Here is a 21,663-nt window from a genome sequence, read left to right on the forward strand (position 1 = left end):
AGATCCCATTTTTTTTTAAATGAGTAAAAAGGCAAAGCAAGCTCTAACTGTAGATAGCTTCTATAGTGAAAGAGAACAGTTTTCAAACCTTGAGAAGACTAAAAGCAGAGTGTCTCCAGAGGAAGCCCCAAAGGGTGTTATAATTTGGTTCCCCCCACACAAGGCTCTCCTAGAAGAAATTTTAAAAAATCTTAAAAGAGAGCTAGAAGAAAAATGGGGTAAGGAAAGGAAAACTCTGCAAGAGGGTTTGGAAAAGGCACATAACTCATTAAAAGAAAGATTTGATAAAGTGGAAAAAGAAAAACAATTCCCTGAAATGTGAAATGCAAAAGAGAAAGAACTTCCAGGAAAACAGAATTTGTGAATTGGAAAAAGAAAATAACTCTTTAAAAATTGTGAAATGGAAAAACAATCCATAGAACAAAACAACTCATTTAAAAACTCACTTGGACAAATACAAAAAGAAGTAAAAAAAAATAAATGAAGAAAATAATTCATTAAAAATCAGAACTGAATAAATGGAAATGAATGACTTCATGAGACATCAAGAATCAGTCAAGGAAAACCAAAAAAGAAAAAAAGAAAAAGAAAAAGAAAGAAAGAAAGAAAAAAAGAAAAATGTTAAATACCTACTTGGGAAAACAACAGACTTGGAAAATAGATCTAGGAGAGATAATCTAAGGATTATTGGACTCCCTGAAAAAAAATCATGATGAAAAAAAGAGCCTAGACACTATTTTTCAGGAAATCATCAAAGAGAACTACCCAAATGTTATAGAAAGTCATAGAAACAGAAGATAAAATAGCCATTAAAAGAATTCACTGAATACCTCCTGAAAAAGATCCTAAAATTAAAATTCCAAAGAATATTATGGCTAAATTTCAGAACTATTGGACCAAGGAAAAAATATCACAAGAAGCCAGAAAATACAATTCAAATACCGAGGAGCCACAATGAGGATTATTCAAGATACAGCAGCTTCCACATTAATGGATTGAAGAGCCTGGAATCTGATCTTCTGAAAGGCAAAGGAAATTGGAATGCATATAAGAATAAACTACCCCACTAAACTGAGCATTTTTTTCCAGGGAAGAAGATGAGCATTCAATGAAACAGGTGAATTCCATTTAGTTCTGATGAAAAAGCCAGAATTATTGAGATATCATTACACATCTGTCAGATTGGCTAGAATGACAGGGAAAAAGAATGTGTAATGTCAGAGGGGATGTGGGAAAACTGGGATACTGATACATTGTTGGTGGAATTGTGAATAAATCCAGCCATTCTGAAGAGCAATTTGGAACTATGCTCAAAAAGTTATCAAACTGTGCATATCCTTTGATCCAGCAGTGTTACTGGGCTTATATCTCAAAGAGATTTTAAAGAAGGGAAAGGGACCTGTATGTGCAAGAATGTTTGTGGCAGCCCTCTTTGTAGTGGCCAGAAACTGGAGACTAAGTGTGTAGTGTTCTTCTTCTTTTATATAATATATGATGGTTCTCTGTGGGAGCAGGTTTCTTGGGGAGGTTTTCTGGAGTCAATTTTAGTTTCAGTTCTGATCAATAATCACTTCAAATGCAGCCAGCTGATAAAATCCAAACGTTTATTTTCTCCTTCCAAATCTTATCTCTTTCCTTGGACCCAGTTAGCTTTCTTAGAGGCCTATCTCCTTCCTTGGTTCCAAGAGCTCTTGCAGTTTGTCTGCCAGCTTCAGCCTCCAGCTCAACTCTGACTCCTGGCAATCTTCCAACTGACACTCCTCCACTCTGAATCTTTTCAACTGAACTCTCCTGACTGAGCTCAGCTGTTTTTATGCTCTTTTAGAGGTGTTAACTCAAAGGTTGACTCCTCCTGTGAGAGTGGGATTATAGGAGGTGTGAATTTGGAGATCTCATATTGAACCCTGAAATGTGAACTAATGTGTGAACTCTCAAAGATGTTAACTTAAGCATTGTTTCTTAATCAGCATTAGTGACTTGACACCTTGTAAGGATTTGCTCTAATGTATGAACCAATAAGCATTGTATCAATTCCATTGAGTTAACACTAGGATTCTAACATAAGTAGATGCCCATCAATTGGAAAAAGGCTGAATAAATTGTGATATGTAAACGTTATGGAATATTATTGTTCTGTAAGAAATGACCAGCAGGAAGATTTCAGAAAGGTCTGGAGAGACTTAAATGAACTGATGCTGAGTGAAATGAGCAGGACCAGGAGATTATTATATACTTCAACAACAATATTATATGATGATCAATTCTGATGGATGTGGCCTTCTTCAGCAATGAGATGAACCAAATCAGTTCCAATAGAGCAGTAATGAACTGAACCAGCTACACCCAGCGAAAGAACTCTGGGAGATGACTATGAACCACCACATAGAATTCCCAATCTCTCTATTTTTTTCCACCTGCATTTTTTATTTCCCTCACAGGCTAATTGGACACTATTTCAAAGTCTGACTCTTTTTGTACAGCAAAATAAATGTTTGGACATGTATACATATGTTGTATTTAACTTATACTTTAACATATTTAGCATGTATTGGTCAACCTGCCATCTAGGGGAAGGGTTGGGGGGAAGGAGGTGAAAAGTTGGAACAAAAGGTTTTGCAATTGTTGATGCTGAAAAATTATCCATGCATATATCTTGTAAATAAAAATCTATAATAAAAAAAATCATTGCAAATCAAAACAAAAAAGAAAAAAACAGAGTTAAACAAAAAAATTGACTGAAGAGAAACACAAAAAGGTAAAAAGAACTCTTAAGAATTGTATTTCTGTTATGGTCATACATAGAAAATGTATATATAATTTGATTTTACTGTTATAATATAAAAAAGGAACTAGAGGTGGAAAGGGAATTATACCAGAAAAAGGGAAAAGTGGAGATAAAAAAATGGAAATTATATTTCATAAAGAGGCAAAAGAAACCTATTGTAACTGAGGGAAAGAAGGGAGAGGGATGAACATTGTGTGACACTCTCATCAGATTTGGCTCAAAGAGAAAATATTAGACATATTTGGTTTACAGAGAAACTTCTCTCACCTCATTAAAACATAGGAGGGGAAAAGAGAAAACTGAAGGTGTAAGCTAAATGGAAGGGAATACAGAAATAGTAGGGGAAAGATATAAGAAAGGGAAAGAGACTCTAAGGGGGAGGGATTCTAAAGAAGGAGAGCTGCTTGAGGCTAGTGATCCCCCTAAGATAAATACTTGGGAGGGGGATAAGGGGGAAATGAAAGACAAAAATATAAACTGGGGAATAATAAGACCACAGGAAATACATAATTAATAGTTTTAACTGTAAATGTGAATGGGGTGAACTCTCCCATAAAGTGGAGGTGGATAGCAGACTGGATTAAAAGCCAGAATCCTACAATATGTTGTTTATAGGAAACACATTTTGAAGCAGGGTAAAGGTAAAAGGCTAGAGAAGAATCTGTTATGCCTCAGCTGAAATAAAAAAAAAAAAAAGCAGGGGTAGCCATCCTGATCTCAGATCAAGCAAGAGCAAATATTGATTTAATTAAAAGAGAAATGGAAGGAAACTGTATCTTGCTAAGGGATACCATAGATAATGAAACAATAGCAAAACTAAACATATATGCACCAAGTGGTATAGCATTTAAATTCCTAAAGGAGAAGTTAAGAGAGTTGCAAGAAGAAATAGACAGCAAAACTATAATAGTGGGAGATCTCAACCTTGCACTCTCAGAACTAGATAAATCAAACCACAAAATAAGAAAGAAGTTAAAGAGATAAATAGAATACTAAAAAAAAAAAAGTATGTATGATAGATACTTGAAGAAAACAGAATGAAGATAGAAAGGAGTACACTTTCTTTTTTGCAGTTCATGGAATCTATACAAAAATTGACCATATATTAAGACATAAAGATCTCAGAATCAAATGCAGAAAGGCAGAAATAGTAAATGCATTCTTTTCAGATCATGATGCAATAAAAATTACATTCAATAAAAAGCCAGGGGAAAATAGAACAAAAAGTAAATGGAAACTAAATAATCTCATCCTAAAGAATGAATGGGTGGCATTTTCAATTTTCTTCACAGGCTAATTGTACACTATTTCAAAGTCTGACTCTTTTTATACAGCAAAATAACTGTTTGGACATGTATACATATGTTGTATTTAACTTATACTTTAACATATTTAACATGTATTGGTCACCCTGCCATCTGGGGGAAGAGGTGGGAGGAAGGAGGGGAAAAGTTGGAGGATTTGCAACTGTCAATGCTGAAAAATTACCTGTGCATATATCTTGTAAATAAAAAGCTATAATAAAAAAAAATCAAAAAGACAAAAAAAAATGAATGGGTGAAAGAGAAAATCATAGATACAATTAATAATTTCATCCAAGAGAATAACAATAATGAGACAAGATACCAAAATTTGGGGGATACAGCCAAAGTGATAAAAGGGGAAATTTTATATCTCCAGAGGCTTACTTGCATAAAATAGAGAAAGAGAAGATCAATGAATTGGGCTTACAACTAAAAAAGCTAAAAAAAAAAAAGAGCAAATTAAAAACATTCAGTCAAATACTAAACTTGAAATTCTAAAAATAAAAGGAAAGATTAATAAAATTGAAAGTAAAAAAAAAACTATTGAATTAATAAATAAAACTAAAAGTGTGTTCTACAAAAAAAAATACAGTAAATAAATCTTTGGCAAATTTGATAAGAAAAAGGAAAGAAAAATCAAATTGTTAGTCTTAAAAATGAAAAGGGAGAAGTTTCCACTAATGAAGAGGAAATTAGAGCAATAATTAGGAGTTATTTTGCCCAAAAGTGAAATAGAAGAATACCTACAAAAATATAGGTTGTCCAGATTAACAGAAGAGGAAATAAATTACTGAAATAGTCCCATTTTACAAAAAGAAATAGAACAACCTATTAATCAACTCCCTAAGAAAAAGTCTCCAAGACCAGATGAATTTACATGTAAATGCTACCAAACATTTAAAGAACAATTAACTCCAGTACTATATAAGGGCAAATCCCTTAATCCCAATTGCCTCAGAAAAAAAATTAAGAGTTACTTTGCCCAACTTTATGCCAAGCAATTTGATAACTTAACTGAAATGGAGAAATACCTACAAAAATATAGATTGCTCAGATTAACAGAAGAGGAAATAAATTACTGAAATAGTCCCATTTTACAAAAAGAAATAGAACAACCTATTAATCAACTCCCTAAGAAAAAATCTCCAGGACCAGATGGATTTACATGTGAATTCTATCAAACATTTAAAGAACAATTAACTCCAATACTATATAAACTATTTGGAAAAATAGGGAACGAAGGACTCCTACCAAATTCCTTTTATGACACAGACATGGTACTGATACCTAAACCAGGTAGGTTGAAAACAGAGAAAGAAAATTTTAGATCTCCTTAATCTCTTAAATAAAAAAATAGCAAGGAGATTACAGAAAATCATCCCCAGGGTAATACACCATGACCAAGTAGGATATAAACCAGGAATGCAGGGCTAGTTCAATATTAGGAAAACTATTAGCATAATTGACTATACCAATAACCAAATTAACAAAAAATCATATGATTATCTCAACAGATGCAGAAAAAGCATTTGATAAAATTCAACATCCATTCCTATTAAAAACACAAGAGAGTATAGGAATAAATGTACTTTTCCTTAGCATCTTTTAAAAATTATCAGCAAGCAAACTGAAACCATTCCCAATAAGATCAGGAGTGCAACAAGGTTGCCCACCATCACCATTACTATTCAATCTTGTATTAGAAATGTTAGCTTTGGCAATAAGAGATGCAAAAGAGAATAAAGGAATTAGGTAATGAGGAAACCCAAATTATCACTCTTTGCAAATGATATGATGGTATACTTAGAGGACCCCAGGGAATCTATTAAAAAGCTATTAGAAATAATCAACAACTTTAGCAAAGTTGTAAACTACAAAATAAATCTACATAAATCATCAATATTTTTATACATCACTAACAAAATCCAACAGCAAGAGATACAAAGAAAAATTCCATTTAAAATAACTGTCAATATTGTATAAACTATTTGGGGATTTATCTGCCAAGGAAAAAACACTTTCCACACAAATAAAGTCAGATCTAAACAACTAGAAAAATATTAAGTGCTCTTGGATAGGTTGAACAAATATAATAAAGATGACAATAGTACCTTGTAATGTTCTTATTTGGTTTTCTTGAGGCCTTCTTTTCAGCTAAATAATCACCACAAGAATAGTCAGGTGTTAAAGTCCAAAAGTGTTATAGTCTCCTTCCCCTGGTGCACAGCTTTCTCATGGCCTTCAAAGGGAACTTGGTTTCAGTGGAGAAAATGCAGGAGGCCAGGCCAGCCATGGTGGTGTGAGATGAAGTGAATGAACCTGTCTCTCAGTCCCTCCGGAGAACCCACCAGGAGCCTGACTGAAGGTGGAATGAATCTCTCTCCTTGGATCTGAGAGCTTGAGCTCCCGCCTCCAGTCCTTTATTTTCCCTGGCTCTCACTCTGGCTGAGGCTCCCAGCTTAAATGCTTTACACTGAGTATAAACCAATCATTATATTACTAAGAAACCATTATTTGTTGCAAGATTAAATCAATCATACTGAATTTAAAGAACTATTAAGCATCATGCTAAACTAGATAACCTTGTAAGAATTCTTGTTTCAGAGTTCTGGCACGTAATAGTATCTAAACTAATGTATTTATTTAGTGCTATATCAATCAAACTTTCAAGAAACTATCTTACTGACCTAGAAAAAATAACAACAAAATTCATCTGGGAGAACAAAAGATCAAGAATTTCAAGGGAACTAATGGAAAAAAAAATCAAATGAAGATGACTTAACTGTACCAGATCTAAAACTAAAGCAGTGGTCATCAAAACCATTTGGTTCTGGCTAAGAAATAGACTAGTTGATCAATGAAATAGGTTAGGTTCACAGAGCAAAATAGTCAATAAATATAGCAATCTAGACTGCAGCTTTTGGGATAAGAATTCACTATTTGATAAAAACTGCTGGGAAAATTGGAAACTAGTATGGCAGAAACTAGGCATTGACCTACACTTAACACCATATACCAAGATAAGATCAAAATAGGTTCATGATCTAAACATAAAGAAAGAGATTATAAATAAATTATAAGAACATAGGATAGTTTACCTCTCAGACCTGTGAAGGAGGAAGGAATTTGTGACCAAAGAAGAAATAGAGATCATTATTGATCACAAAATATAAAATTTTGATTATATTAAGTAAAAAAAAAAGTACAAATGAAACTAATGCAGACAAGATTAGAAGGGAAGCAATGAACTGGGAAAACATTTTTACAATTTCTGATAAAAAGGTTCTGATTAAGGCCTCATTTTCAAAATATATAGAGAATTGACTCCAATTTATTTGAAATCAAGCCATTCTCCAATTGATAAATGGTCAAAGGATATGAACAATTTTCGGATGAAGAAATTGAAACTATTTCTAGTCATATGAAAAAGTGCTCAAAATCATTATTAATCAGAGAAATCCAAATTAAGATAAGTCTGAGATACCACTACACACCTCTCAGATTGGATAAGATGGCAGGAAAGCTAGTGATGAATGTTGGAGGAGAAGTGGGAAAACTGGGACAGTGATATATTGTTGGTGGAATTGTGAATTCAGCAATCCTGGAGAGCAATTTGGAACTATGTTCAAAAAGTTATCAAATTGTGTATACCCTTTGATGCAGCAGTGTTACTACTAGGCTTATATACAAAGAGATTTTACAGAAGAGAAAGGGACCCATATGTGCAAAAATGTTTGTGGCAGCCCTTTTTCTAGTGGCTAGAAACTGGAAATTAAATGGATGCCCATCAATTGGAAAATGGCTGAATAAATTGTGGTATATGAATATTATGAAATATTATTGTTCTTTAAGAAATGACCAGCAGGATGATTTCAGAGAGGCCTGGAGAAACTTGCATGAATTGATGCTAAGTGAAATGAGCAAGCCAGGAGATCATTTTACATGGCAACAAGAAGATTATATGATGATGAACTCTGATGGATGTGGTTCTCTTCAACAATGAGATAATTCAAACCAGTTCCAATTGTTTAGTAAAGAAGAGAATCAGCTACACCCAGAGAGAGAACTATGGGAAACGAGTGTGGAGCACAACATAGCATTTCCACTCTTTCTGGTATTGTTTACTTGCATTTTTGTTTTCCTTCTTAGGTTTTTTTCTTCTTTCTTTCTAGATCTGATTTTTCTTGTGCAGCAAGATAACTGTATAAATATGTATACATATATTGGATTTAACATATACTTTAATATATTTAACATGTATTGGACTACCTGCCATCTAAGGAAGGGGGTGGGGGGAAAGAAGGGAAAAGTTGGAACAGAAAGTTTTGCAAGGGTTAGTGTTGAAAAATTACCCATGCATATGTTTTGTAAATAAAAATCTACTGTAATATTTTTTTTAAATTTACCTTTGCAAAACCCATGTTCCAATTTTTTCCCCTTCCCTTCTTCCTTCTCCCCTCCCCTAGATAACAAGTAATCCATTATAGATTAAATATGTGCAATTCTCAACATATTTCCACATTTATCTTATTGCACAAGAAAAATCAGATCAAGAAGGGGAAAAAAGAGAAAAAAAAAACAAGCAAGCAAACGACAAAAATGGTGAAAACATTATTTTGTCATCCACATTCAGTCCCCATAGTCTTTTCTCTAAATGCAGATAGCTCTCTTTATAACAAGTCTATTAGAATTGGACTGAATCACCTCATTTTTTAAAAGAGCCAAATCCATCACAGTTGATCATCACATGAGCTTGTTGTTGATGTGTATAATGTTCTCTTGCTTCTAATCACTTCACTTAGCATTAGTTTAGTAAGTCTCTCAAGGAAATATGTCATTTCTAAAATATATAGGGTTGACTCAAATTAATAAAAATACAAGCCATTCCCCAATTGATAAAAGATTGAAGGATAAATGGTGAAAGACAATTTTCAGATGAATCAATTAAAGCCATTTCTAGTCACATGAAAAAATGCTCTAAATCACTATTGATCAGAGAAATGCAAATTAAGACAACTCTGAGGTACCACTTCATACCTCTTAGATTGACTAAAATGACAGGAAAAGATAATGATAAATTTTGGAGGGGATGTAGAAAAACCATTTGTACATTGTTGGTCATGGTGTGAACTGTTCTAACCATTCTGGAGAACAATTTGGAATTATGCCCAAAGGGTTATCAAACTGTGCATACCTTTTGTTCCAGTAATGTCTTTATTGGGTCTATATCCCATAGAGATCATAAAAAAGGGAAAGGGACCCACATGTACAAAATTGTTTGTAGCAGCCCTTTTTGTTTGGCAAGAAACTGAGTGCTCATCAATGAGGAATTATATGAATGTAATAGAATAATTTTGTTCTATAAGAAATGGTCAGTAGGATAATTTCAGAAAGACCTGGAGAGACTTACACAAACTGATACCAAGTGAAGTGAGTAGAACCAGGAAAACGTTGTACACAGCAACGACAAGGTTATATGATTATCAACTGTGATGGACTTGGCTCTTTTCAACAATGGAGTGATTTTGGGCAATTCCAATAGTCTTGTGATAGAGAAAGCCATCTGTGTCCAGAGAGAGGACAATGGGTACTGAATGTGAATCACAACATAGTATTTTCACCTTTTTTGTTATTGTTGTTTGCTTGCTTGTTTCTTTCACACTTTCCCCACTTTGGTCTGATTTTTCTTGTGCAGCATGATAAATGTGGAAATATATTTAAAAGAATTGTACATGTTTAACCTATATTGGAAAATCTGCTGTATAGGGGAGGGGAAATGTGGGAATGTAGGAATAAAAATTTGGAATACAAGGTTTTACAAGGATAAAAGTTGAAAACTATCTTTGCATGTATTTTGAAAAAGAAAAAAGCTATTATCATTTAAAAAAAAAGTACAAAATCTGAGAGGACCTCTTTTCCTTACCAGCAAATATTTTTCTGAACAAAGATTTTTTTTAAATAAAATTTTTTAAAATAAATTTTTTTTATTTTAATAGCCTTTTATTTACAGGTTATATGTATGGGTAACATTACAGCATTGACAATTGCCAAACCTCTTGTTCCAATTTTTCCCCTTTTTCCCCCCATCCTTTCCCCTAGATGGCAGGATGACCAGTAGATGTTAAATATGTTAAAGTATAAATTAGATACATAATAAGTATACTTGACCAAACCATTATTTTGCTATAAAAAAAAAGAATCAGACTCTAAAATATTGTACAATTAGCCTGTGAAGGAAATCAAAAATGCAAGTGGGCAAAATATAGGGATTTGGAATTCAATGTAATGGTCCCAGAGTTCTTTCGCTGGGCGTAGCTGGTTCAGTTCATTACTGCTCCATTGGAACTGATTTGGTTCATCTCATTGCTGAGGATGGCCAGGTCCATCAGAATTGGTCATCATGTAGTATTGTTGTTGAAGTATATAATGATCTCCTGGCCCTGCTTGTTTCACTCAGCATCAGTTCGTGTAAGTCTCTCCAAGCCTCTCTGTATTCATCCTGCTGGTCATTTCTTACAGAACAATAATATTCCATAACATTCATATACCACAATTGATTCAGCCAGTTTCCAGTTTCTGGCCACTACAAAGAGGGCTGCCACAAGCATTCGTGCACATACAGATAGATCCCTTTCCTTCTTTATGATCTCTTTGGGATATAAGCCCAGTAGTAACACTGATGGACCAAAGGGTATGCACAGTTTGATAACTTTTTGGGAGTATAGTTCCAAATTGCTCTCCAGAATGGTTGCAGCCAATATTTTTAACCTAAGCATTCTTGACTTATTCTTGCTGCTAAGTGCAGTTTCTTCCCACTGCTAACTTTAGATATCAGTGCTGAGTTTTGGCATAAGATACAAATGTTCCTTGTTTTGTGAAGAGTAGAAATGTTTTTCTTTTTCTTTTTTTTTAATAACTTTTTATTGATAGAACCCATGCCAGGGTAATTTTTTTTTTACAGCATTATCCCTTGCATTCACTTCTGTTCCGATTTTTCTCCTCCCTCCCTCCACCCTCTCCCCTAGATGGCAAGCAGTCCTTTACATGTTGAATAGGTTACAGTATATCCTAGATACAATATATATGTGCAGAACTGAACAGTTTTCGTGTTGCATAGGGAGAATTGAATTCAGAAGGTAGAAATAACCCGGGAAGAAAAACAAAAATGCAAGCAGTTTAATATTCATTTCCCAATGTTCTTTCTCTGGGTGTAGCTGCTTCTGTCCATCTTTGATCAATTAAAGCTCTCTTTATTGAAGAGATCCACTTCCATCAGGATACATCCTCAAACAGTATCGTTGTTGAGGTATATAATGATCTCCTGGTTCTGCTCATTTCATTCAGCATCAGTTCATGTAAGTCTCGCCAGTCCTCTCTGTATTCATCCTGCTGGTCATTCCTTACAGAACAATAATATTCCATAACATTCATATACCACAATTTACTCATTCTCCAATTGATGAGCATCCTTTTATTTTCCAGCTAGTAGAAATGTTTTTCTTATTTAACCAGTGGTATTGAAGAAAAAGCCCTCAAAAGACAATAGCACCCTGGTCTATAATCTCATTGATTATTAAAAAAATTATTTCAAAAGTGAATCCCTTGAGGCTGAATACTCTTGCAAACTTTTCTATCTCCTCTCCATGTCATAATGGCTTCTTATTTATAGTGAAGTCCTATGGGGCTCACCTAAGTCGAGTAGTGGATAGAATTTCAGACCTGGAATCAAGAAGACTTGACAACCTCAGATACCAGCTATGTGATCCTGGTCAACTCAATTCATCCTATTGGCCTCAGATTCCTCATCTGTAAAATGAGCTAGAGAAGGAAATGATATGTATGTTTTCTAAGAAACCCCTAAATAGGGATCACAAAGAATTAGAATGACTGAAATAACTCAACAACAACAGTAAAGCCATAACCAGAATAGAGGGTTCTTAGAAAGTTAATTTAGTTTCTGACTTCTCCCAATCATTCATTTTAATCTAGAATCACTAGTGTGCCCTGAGTAAAATGTAACCACTGACTGATAAAAGGGACCACTGTATCATACAGGTAAAAAGAATACTGGACCTGAAATAAAAAGATATGATTCTAAGTCTTATTTCTGTCATAGATTAGATTTCTGTAACTTCGAGGTCACCTTTCTGAAAGGAGAACCCCAGGTTTCTCATTTGTAATGTAAGGAGGGTTACCTAGATTTTAAATATCTATCTCCATTTTCTGACATTACAAAACATTGATTTGAGAAGCTGTAGCTCAGAATTACTTCAAAATGTAAGAGAACCATTAATTTCTCCTCAATCCAAACCTGTTACTCTAGGACAGTTTTTTTAAAAATAACTTTTTATTGACAGAGCCCATGCCAGGCTAATTTTTTTTACAATATTATCCCTTGCACTCACTTCTGTTCCGGTTTTTCCCCTCCCTTCCTCAACCCCATCCCCCAGATGGCAAGCAATCCTATACATGTTAAATATGCCATAGTATATTCTAGATACAGAAGGTAGAAATAACCCAGGAAGAAAAACAAAGCTGCAAACAGTTTACATTCATTTCCCAATGTTCTTTCTTTGGGTGTAGCTGTCCATCGTTGATCAATTGAAACTGAGTTAGATCTCTTTATCAAAGAAATCCACTTCCATCAGAATATATCCTCATACAGTATCGTTGTTGAAGTATATAATGATCTCCTGGTTCTGCTCCTTTCACTTAACATCAGTTCATGTAAGTCTCTCCAGACCTCTCTGTATTCATTCTGCTGGTCATTTCTTACGGAACAATAATATTCCATAACATTCATATACCACAATTTACCCAATCATTCTCCAATTGATGGGCATTCATTTTCCAGTTTTTAGCCACTACAAACAGGGCTGCCACAAACATTTTGGCACGTACAGGTCCCTTTCCCTTCTTTAGTATCTCTTTGAGGTATAAGCCCAGAAGTAGCACTGCTGGATCAAAGGGTATGCACAGTTTGATAATTTTTTGGGCATAATTCCAGATTGCTCTCCAGAATGGTTGGATTCGTTCACAGTTCCACCAACAATGCATCAGTGTCCCAGTTTCCCCGCATCCCCTCCAACATTCATCATTATTTTTTCCTGTCATCTTAGCCAATCTGACAGGTGTGTAGTGGTATCTCAGAGTTGTCTTAATTTGCATTTCTCTGATTAATAATGATTTGGAACACTCTTTCATATGAGTGGAAATAGTTTCAATTTCATCATCTGAAAATTGTTCATATCCTTTGACCATTTATCAATTGGAGAATGGCTTGATTTCTTATAAATTTGAGTCAGTTCTCTATATATTCTGGAAATGAGGCCTTTATCAGAACCTTTAACTGTGAAGATGTTTTCCCAGTTTGTTGCTTCCCTTCTAATCTTATTTGCATTAGTTTTATTTGTACAAAGGCTTTTTAATTTGATGTAATCAAAATTTTTTATTTTGTGATCAGTAATGGTCTCTAATTCATCTTTGGTCACAAATTTCTTTCTTCTTCACAAGTCTGAGAGATAAACTATCCTATGTTCCTCTAATTTATTTATAATCTCATTTTTTATGCCTAAATCATGGACCCATTTTGATCTTATCTTGGTATATGGTGTTAAGTGTGGTCCATGCCTAATTTCTGCCATACTAATTTCCAGTTATTCCAGCAGTTTTTTTTATCAAATAATGAATTCTTATCCCAAAAGTTAGGATCTTTGGGTTTGTCAAACACTAGATTGCTATAGTTGACTATTTTGTCTTGTGAACCTAACCTATTCCACTGATCAACTAATCTATTTCTTAGCCAATACCAAAGGATTTTGCTGACTGCTGCTTTATAACATAGTTTTAGATCAGGTACAGCTAGGCTACCTTGATTTGATTTTTTTTCATTAAATTCCTTGAGATTCTCAATCTTTTGTTCTTCCATATGAATTTTGTTATTTTTTCTAGATCATTAAAATATTTTTTTGGAAATCTGATTGGTATAGCACTAAATATATAGATTAGTTTAGGGAGTATTGTCATCTTTATTATATTTGCTCAGCCTATGCAAGAGCACTTAATATTTTTCCAATTATTTAAGTCTGACTTTATTTGTTCTAGGACAGGTTTTGAGTTCAGGCAGTTGCTTGATGGCATTTGTGATTTCTCTATCATTTTATAGAATTAAGCTTGGAATCTCAGAATTAAAGATTATTGATTTACTTTTAGGTCCTTTGCTTGCAGTTTGGATAATGTTGTATTATTTTGTTTGTTAATCTCTTGGTTCAAGAAGCCAACTTCCTATAGATTAGCCACCTGTTATTCTTCTTTTAAAAATGACTATTAAAACACTTAAGCATATTAATAATTTCAGCATCAGCTGTAATTTATGCAATGAACAGTTATTTAATCTCCTATTACATACTTGATTCTGGAGATACAAAGATAAATGTGACACTGTCCTTGTTCTCAAGCAATTTACAATTATTTCATCATCATAACAACTCGCATGTATATGGTATTTTAAGACTTGAATTGAACAGTAGAATAAAATAGTTTAAAATATTTTAAAGAAACCATAACATTCTTTTAATGACCCCAAGCTTCTCTCTATGAAAAGATCTAATCTTTAATATCAGTCCTCTTCAGATACTGCATGGCTCCAAATCCTAGAATACTGTCTCCAAATAACTGAAGTAAAGGATCACCCAAAAGCCTGTGCAGTAGTGTGTGAGCAAGCTGTAGTATATTATATATGAAGAGCTACAAAAAAGATGCAGTATAATTTGTGTTGTCAGAGAAATATCTGACCAGAATGGGAAAAAAAAAAAAAAAAAAAAAACAAACTTGGGCTGGTCATGTAGCAAGAATAAGGGTTAACCAATTGATAGGTGGCCTGTTCCACTAATAGTTACTCATTGTTAAGAGAATGAAGGACCCACCATTCTGGATAGAATCTTCTGTAGTGTCTTCTGGGAGCCCAAGGATAAGAATTGAATAGGATGAGAAAACAGACTGTTTACAGTTACATTACTGGAGATTACAGATCCATTGAAACTCTGGAACTTTTAAGTTTGACAAAGCATTTTGTCAGTAATTCTGAGGTGATATTCAGGGAGGTTATCATGGAATTAACCAGTTAATCCACAAATATTTAAATGCCCAAGCAGACTCTACTCTTAAGCTAACATTTGACTGGAAAAAAAAATACATACACACACACCTACATGCGCGCACACACACACATATGTAAAAAATGAATAATTTCACTATTTTAGATTACTGGAATATCAGAAATGGCTGTACTCCCTTACAAAGGGAGTAAGGAATTCTAAGAAGTTTATATCAGGAGAGATTGCATTAAGAGCATAGGAATCTTCCTGTGCAAAGGTATGAATGAATACTGGAGAAAAGTTAATGTATTTGAAAATGGACAAGAATTTAGTACCAGAAAGAGCCAATAACATGTTATAAGCCAGGAAAAGTGGTCAGGAGCTAGATTTTCAAGGGCTTTAATTCCAAGCAGAATTTGTATTTTATTGTAGAAATAATATGGAATAACTAAAGCTTTTTGAGTAATAGTGATAAGTATGTTATATGAATATCATTTTGGTAGTTGAGTGGATAGACTAGAGAGGGGACAGATTTAAGGCAGGGAACTCAATTAACCTGTCAGAGGGAAGAGATGGAAAGGGATGAGATCAAGCGTACAAATAGGACTGTCTGTGCTGAAGAGAAGGGCACTACAAATTTTATTAGAGATTGAAGTAAAGAAGGCAAGATGACAGAGTTTTGAGGTATAAAGAGGGGAGAAAAGAGCAAATGGAGAATGGGATCTGTTTTCTCAGTAAACAAATGTGTGAAAAAATATCAGGCTGTTTAGTTGAAAAGATTTCTTATTATTCAGCTAGTAAATGAAGTTCTTTGAATTTGAAAAATCACTGAGTATTCTTAGCAATACAATATGAAGAATACAATAAATGTTTGGGGTTTGAAATTATATGGGACAGTTTTCTTTTTTGCTGTTCAGTCATTTTAATTATGTCTGATTCTTTGTGACCTCATGTTTGGGTTTTCTTGACAGAGATATTGGTCGCCATTTCCTTATTCATTTCATTTTACAAATGAGGAAACTGAGACAACAGGGAAAAGTGAAAGCCTAAAGTCACAGATCTAGCAAGTGTCTAAGATCAAATTTGAACACAGATCTTCCTGATACCAGGCCCAGGGCTTTATCCACTGTGTCACCTAACATGCTTATATGAGATATAATTGTTTCATTCAGAGAAAGCAGGATGTAGTAGGAATCAGGAAATTTATTTGACTTTGAATAATTTATTCAGTCTTTCTGAGTCTCAGTCTCATCATCTGCAAAATGAGGATTTAATACCTGCCTTATCTATGTCCCAGATGACATAAATTATGGGATTACCATGTACACACAACCTCAAATATACATTGAGGTGTTGTATAATTAGTAATTCAATAAATATTCATCTCATTCTCATTTTTTTTATCATGATTGAGGTAGAAACAATCAAAGAGCAAGTTACTACTATGCTTCTGTTGTTCCTTTACATATTTTTTTTCTGTTTTTTAATCATTATTAAAAAAATTCTACTCATTTTGTTTAATGAAACTCAGGTAGAAATATCTCTGGAACAAATTGTTTTCCTGTTTATTATTCTTTAATATTTTATATTTTGGGGAGTAATCTATAGATAAAAAAATTGGATATAAGTTTATCTTATTTAAGTTCACTGAATTCACTACAATTCTATTAGCAATTGAGATGATAGGGATGATTTTAATTTGTTCTGCTAGGTTGCTGTATTTTGAAATCTTTTTGTTTTATACATCTTGGAGATTATGAATATATAGGATGTCAACCTTTATTAAAAGTATTCCTAAGTTCTGGAAATAGCATTCCTTTTATTACATTTGACAAATCCAATAGGATTTACCCTCATATTGTAATCCATTTTTTTAGTTCCAGAAGTATACATTAAAATTTTCTTTTTGGAGGAGAACAGAATATAAGTATTTCCTTCATCTTTTTGACCTCCATATTCAAGCTCAAACTTTTTGGTCTAAATTTTTCCTTGACTTATATTATGAAATTTACTTACCAAATTCAGGTGATATTTTGATATTACTTAAGAAAAATTCCATGATAAAGGAGCAATTTCATGTGTTTTTCAGTGAAAGCATACAGATATACATATAATGAGATGTTTTGATATGACTTTTGATTTGGAGACTCTATTTAATTCTCTAGGAGAAAGATGATAATGGAGTTAAGGCTAGGCAGAATTTTAAGGAAGTTAAAATGGTCTCCTTAAAATATGTTACATTCTATGACAGTTATTATTGACATCATTGCGTTGGTGGCATATTTTATTTTTAATTTTTTAATTTTTATATTCAGTTCCAAATTCTCTTTCTATAACCTTTCCCTACCCAACAAGAAGTTGAGAAATACCCATTATAATGGAGAAAGACATCCATTATACATATGAAGTTATGTAAAACATATTTCAACATTAGTCATGTAGTGGGAAAAAGAATCAAGAAAAATAAATTTCTTCACTGAAAGTTCATAAATTCTCTTTCTGGAGATAGATGGCATTTTTTTCATTATGAATCCTTTGGAATTGGTATGAATCATTTTATTGAACAGAATAGGTAAGTCTTTCACAGTTGATTATCATGACAATATTGTTGTTACTGTGTACAGTGTTCTCTTGTTATTTTGCATCAATTCATGTAAATCTTCCCAGCTCCTCTTCATCATTTCTTATAGCATAATAGTATTCTATTAAAATCTTTAAGTTTTTGAGTAACTATAAAAAGTGACTTGTTCAGTACTTACTTAACTGATAATGTATTATATTCTATTTCCACAGAACATACTTTTTTGTTCCTCAGATAATATACTGTTTTCTTTTAAGTGTGCATAGACTTTTTTAGTGATACATTTGTGATTGCTTTGTATATAGTACCTTAAAGAAGTAATTGACCTAAACTTTGAAGACTTACTAATGTCCTCATTTTCAATAGTAGACATGGGATGCTTCTATTATGAAAGGTGAGTTCAGCCTTACACCTGAGGAAGCTGGTAAAATGCCATGATAGTCTAGCATAGAACATAGAGCTATGTGTAGAAGCTTAAGAGCTGGCAACTTGAACAAGTCCCTGATCTTTACCCACTAATGCAGTTTACTTTAGTTCAGCTACAGAGGAGCCTGACCCTAATTTGGAGAGAGAAACTCCCCATTTTTAAATTCATTGAGTAATCTTACTCCTCACTCCATCCTTGTCTACTTTTGGCTCTAATTAAGAGTCTCCTCCAAAAGAATGAAAAGTGTAAACAATATGTAAACATGAATCAGGCACAGGTTTGAAGGAAACATAAAGAGAATGAGAGCAAATTACAGAATAGCTTGAACTGAATTCTCTAGCATAGTCAGTTAATGTGGAGGGCTGAAATTCCAAAAAAAAAGGTATGCTTGAACCAGACAACCAAGCACTTAAGGCTAATTACCTATTCAATGTGAGACAATGACTCTATTAGCATATATTTGGATAAATGGCTCTTCTCATTGTTGGTGCTTGCTGAATGTTTGATGTTAAGATAATCATAGGCAAGGATTGGAGGGTGGAGGGAGAGAGGCAGAATCACTTGGTAACAGATGAGGAGGAGAGAGACTGATGATTCTGGACTCCAGGATCTAGGATACATCTTTGGCAAGCCTCGTGGTAGATTGCCTGCCTCCTTCTCTTCTCTCCCTAAAGATCAAGGATTTTAATTTATCCCAACTCTAGCTGCGCCCAAGGCCCTCCAGGGAGCTAGACCGTTCTCTACATTTTGGCACCCAACGTGGACCAAGGACTTTAATTTCATTGAAGACGTCCCTGTAATCAGGAAGTAGGGTGAGTATTTTAATAGATAAACAGGGAACTTACTTTGTTAAGAGCTAAACTAGTAACTGTCGATTTCTAGCTGAACTGGGGCAGATATTAAGAAAGGATTCTTCCTCACCCCCACCCCCACCATGAGGAAGCTCTACAGAAAGCATACTCAGACTAATTAAGAGGCAAGGTTTGCTTGTAACTTGGGAGCAAGTTAATGGACTTTTGAATACATTAGAATGCACGTCCCCTTGGTTCTTCAAGGAAGTAGAAATAGAGGCAGATAACTGGAAACTAATAGGAGATCAAATATGTGAATATTACAATGATAAAGGTCCTGATTCAATTTCTAAGGAAACATTCTATATATACAACATAACACAATTGGCCTTAAAGAATCATGCAAGTTGTCTTCCGACCAAGATGGCAGAGAGGACACATACATCTGCTTAAGCTCCATGTTTTCTCTCAGAATAATTTATTTCATGACAAGCCTCAGAATTAGTGCTTGACTAAATAAAAACCACAAATAATTACCAAGAGAAGATATCCTTGAAAGGTCTGTTTTTGCTTGTGGGTGAGGATGGTTAGATTGGGCACAGACTGAAGGCAGACAGTAGCAGCATAGCAGACAGAGTAAGGCGGGCAGCTCACAGCTGAGCAAACCAGAGTGGAATAGGATGTGATCTCAGTCATTTCTTAGGAGAGACCTTTAACACAGTGTTGGCTACTTTGCCCTGGCAGCAAGCCAGTAGACAAGCAGAGAAGCTAAAAACACAGGGGGTGAAGACTATAATCCTGAAAAGCTAGGGTCTCTAGGGACCTGGCCACATTCCTCTACAGGGGCTCAGCATGCTCTCAGAGTCTTAGAGCACAGATGCAGAGTAGCAATTGCTGTCCTGCTAGTGCCTCACTGCTGCCCCCTGCAGTCTATAGAGGAAGCTCGTTAATACCATCCACTCCTCCCCCCCCAAAAAAAAAGCAGACCATTTGTTTTTCTTGTTAGTTTGTTTTCTTTGACTCTTTTTTGACAAAATGAGCAAAAAATTAAAGTGCACTCTAACTAGTGATAGCTTCTATATGGAGAGAGAGCAGACATTAAACCCTGAGGAGACTAAAAACAGATTGTCTCCAGATGAATCCCCAAAGGGGGATATGATTTGGTCCTCAACACATAAGATTCTCATAGAAAAAAATTAAATAGGCTCTCACAAGTGAGCTAGAAAAAAAATGGGAAAAGGAAAGGGAAGCTTGACAAGAGAGACTGGATAATTCATCCCACTCATTTAAAGATAGAGTGGATGAAGAAATCAAATCCTTGAAAAACAGAATTAGTGAGTTGGAAAAAGAAAATAGCTATCTAAAAAATAAAATTGGCAAAATGGAAAAAAATTGCATACAACAAAACAAATCACTTAAAAACTCAATTGGACAAATAGAAAAAAGATATTTAAAAAATGAGTGAAGAAAATACTTCATTGAAAATCAGAATCGAACAAATGGAATTGAATGACACAAGGAGACACCAAGAATCAGTCAAGCAAAACCAAAAAAAAAAAAAAAAAAAAAAATGAAACAATGGGAAAAAATGTCAAATACCTTCTTGGGAAAACAACACACCTGAAAAATAGATTTAGGAGAGACAATGTAAAAATTATTGGACTCCCTGAAAAATATGATGAAAAAAAGACTCTAGATACTATTTCCCAGGAAATTATCAAAGAGAACTGCCCAGAAGTTATAGAAACAGAGGGTAAAATAGAATTTGAAAGAATTAATTGATCACCTACTGAAAGGAACCTTAATTAAAACACCAAGAAATATAGTGGCCAAATTCAAGAACTATCAGATGAAGGAAAATATACTGCAAGCTGCTAGAAAAAATCAATTCAAATATAGAGGAGCCAAAATAAGGATTTCCCAGGACCAGCAGCATCCCCATTAAAGGATTAAAGGGCCTGGAAAAGGCTAAGGAACTTGGTATTTAGTCAAAAATAACTTACCCAGCCAAAATGAGCATCTTTTCCCAGGGAAGAAGATGGACATTAAATGAAGTAAGTGGATTTCATCTATTTTTGATGAAAAAACCAGAAAAACAAAAAGTTTGATCTACAAATATACAACTCAAGAGAACAAAGGTAAAAAGAAATCTTGGGAACTATATTTCTGCTATAAAGATATATAAAGATCTGTCAACAAAAAGTTATTTAAAAAGAAGATATATAAAGAACACATGTATACTTTGTTCTAGAAACTAAAGGTGGAAAGGAAATTGTACCCAGAAAGGGGTAAAGAGCGGGGTACTACATCTCACAAAGAGGCAAAGGAAACCTATTATATCTGAGAGAAAGAATGGAGGGGGATGAACATAGTGTGTATCTTATTGCCATCAGAATTGGCTTAAAGAGAAAAATATTAGACATATTTGATTTATGGTGAAACTTCTCCCACTTTATTGAAAAGTGGTAGTGGAAAAGGGAAAAGGGAAGGAATAAGCTAAATGGATGGAAATACAGAAATTGTGAGGAAAGGGGGTAAGATAGGAGGAAGAACTCTAAGGTGGGGGGAAGGATACTAAAAAGAGAGGGTTGTGAGAAGCAAGTGGTACTCACAAGTTTAATACTGGGGAGGGGGATAAGGAGTAAGGAAAGGAGAAAAGCATAAACAGGGATTAACAAG

At 34.1% G+C, this 21,663-nt stretch overlaps 1 protein-coding gene across 5 annotated transcripts in view; it reads left to right on the top strand.

The window, feature by feature from the left end:
• Positions 1-21,663, top strand: part of KCNMB4 (potassium calcium-activated channel subfamily M regulatory beta subunit 4) — a 204,511-nt gene that overhangs the window by 89,573 nt on the left and 93,275 nt on the right. The window lies entirely within an intron of this gene.

Source organism: Antechinus flavipes, chromosome 5, assembly GCF_016432865.1.
Source record: "Antechinus flavipes isolate AdamAnt ecotype Samford, QLD, Australia chromosome 5, AdamAnt_v2, whole genome shotgun sequence".
Taxonomy (NCBI): domain Eukaryota; kingdom Metazoa; phylum Chordata; class Mammalia; order Dasyuromorphia; family Dasyuridae; genus Antechinus; species Antechinus flavipes.